This window comes from Saccopteryx bilineata, chromosome X (assembly GCF_036850765.1).
Source record: "Saccopteryx bilineata isolate mSacBil1 chromosome X, mSacBil1_pri_phased_curated, whole genome shotgun sequence".
NCBI lineage: Eukaryota > Metazoa > Chordata > Mammalia > Chiroptera > Emballonuridae > Saccopteryx > Saccopteryx bilineata.
In genome coordinates, this window is record NC_089502.1 from 48,892,304 (window position 1) to 48,894,595 (window position 2,292).

The 2,292-nt window shown below is 44.9% G+C and overlaps 1 pseudogene; it reads right to left on the reverse strand.

The window, feature by feature from the left end:
- Positions 1-1,171: 1,171 nt before the first annotated feature.
- LOC136317656 (suppressor of SWI4 1 homolog pseudogene) lies at positions 1,172-2,292 on the reverse strand (annotated as a pseudogene).

Here is a 2,292-nt window from a genome sequence, read left to right on the forward strand (position 1 = left end):
TCATTACAAAAACTCTCTGCAGGAGTTTAACTTTAGCTGTATTCTAAATAGCTAACTGAGAATTTACTTGTCTCTAGAGAATAAAGCCAATAAAACTATCCAAGATTATCAGCAAGGACAGTTTCCAGATGGAAATTCCATCTGCAACAAAATCCTCCTGAGCACAATATCAACGGCAGTAACAAAGCACGTTTTACTCTAGAGAATTTTATCCTCATTGCACTTGAAAATTTAGAGTGTCTTTTTCCTGTTTGTTTTTCATTTGTTTCTTTGTTTTAATGAGAAGAATTGTTCAACTTTTTACTTGTTTGTTGTTATAAAATACACAGAAATTCAATTTTCAGAGAAAAATTTGCTTGCCTAAATAATTTTTACAAATCTAAATTCTTATTACATATATGTAGATTTATAATTTGCCTTGAAAATTTTTTGTCACGTTTTAGGAAATTTTATCATCATTTTTCTCAGATATTGGTTCTTAAGGAAGTTGGTGAAACTATTGGATTATAATAAAAATAATGAAATCTCCCTTTACTCACTGGTACATACATATAGGAAATCTAAATCACTATTAAGCTTTGATATCATTATCTAAAATTTCTTTACCTATATCTTTAATCTCTAAATGTAATCATTGCATATTTACAATAGCAGAAAAAATTGTAAAGGATATAAATTATTATAAAAGTTGTTATTCTCACAAACTGCAAAGCAAGTTCATATAATAGTTTTATATATAATAAAAGTCTTTTACAGCTTTCTAAGTAAGTTGATCTTTCTAATGAGAAAGCAGGGTTACATTTTAAATAGTATATTAAATTGGAGGAAGAAGAACCTGGGTGAAAGATACAGGTGAGGAAAGCAAAATTTCAAACATCATAAAAGTATAGCTCTGATGATTTTTCCCCCATGAGAAATCAGTGTTTATTAGAGGTTGGGGAACAAACATTTTTTTGAAAGGAATCTGAGGGCTGCACCTGGATGCTCCGGAAGGAGCCCAGAACGCATCTCTCGAGCTCCAAGCTGGGGCATACATCCGCTGTTCAGATTTGGTCTCAGGCCACTCCCGTAGATGGCTATGTTTGGGCCCCCAGCTTGGCTTGGGCCCCCAGTGCCATTCCTTGACCTTTGGATGCCTCTCGTCACTGCCCAGATCGGGCCTTCACTGCTCTCACTGCTTCTTGCTTGGAGGCCTGTGGGTCGTCTCCGCTTGCCTTTGAACACAGGTCTTGTCAGGCTCCTCCCCCAAGAACTGGCAGAAATACTCAAGAGTCATCCTCCACCCCTTCTGGCTGGCCTTCTCTACCTCTAGATGTGTTCCAAGGTCCTCGTATCACTATTTCCATTGGCCTCTGCCCATGGCCCTTTCATGCTTGCCAGGCTCTCCTTCCTGGACATTCGGGGCCTGCGGGGCCTGCCTCTGGGCCTTGAGCTGCAGCTTCTCCTCCTTTGCTGCCAGCATGGCCTGCTGCTCCTCCTCTGTCTTGTGCAAGAAACTGGTGAAGAGCACATTCCCCTCCCCAGCGCCCTCCTGGGTCTTGATGAGCTGTCACGACAGGCCTCCATGCTGATCTCATCTCTGTGAGCCCCGCAGGGCTCTGCTGGGTCTGCATGCTGCCACCTTTGCTGCTGCTATAGGGCTCTGCCTCGTCCTCTGACAGCTCGGCACCCATGGTCACCAGCTAGCTGTCATTCAGGAGGCCCATGTTGGGGAATGTCTCTTGGAGAAACTTCTTCATCCCACGACATGTGCCCACAGGATGACTTTGATGCCCTAGTGACGGAAACCCAGATCATGGGAGTCAGGGTTGTAGTTGATGAGGAGGCAGCGCTTGATGGTGTTCAGGTTACTGTGCACGTTGATGGAGGGGACCAGGCTCTGGAACATAGCGGCCATGAACTTCACGTGCATGCCACAGGGGCCGAAGCTGATGAGCACGGGGGAGTGGGGCCTGGGGTGAACACTGCTTGTGCAGGCGGCGGCTGCATGGTGAGGAGACCACGTCACGCATGGATGTGTAGTTGCTGATCTCCAAGTTTAAGGTGGGGCATCCTGGGAGGTGCATCGGCTTAAAGTTGATGTTGGTCTCAGTTTTGCTCAGTATCAGGGTATGTGTGAATGCAAGGGGTCTGGCCACTGCTACACAATCCTGCAGAGAATTTTTATTTCGTATCTGCAGGTGAGTGGCGGTGAACAGCTTCATGACCCGCCACAGGTCCAGGCTAAGCTGCTGGACTCAGTGACGCGTTGGGACCCTGAGCGAACACGAACCAGTGCAGTTGCATGGCATA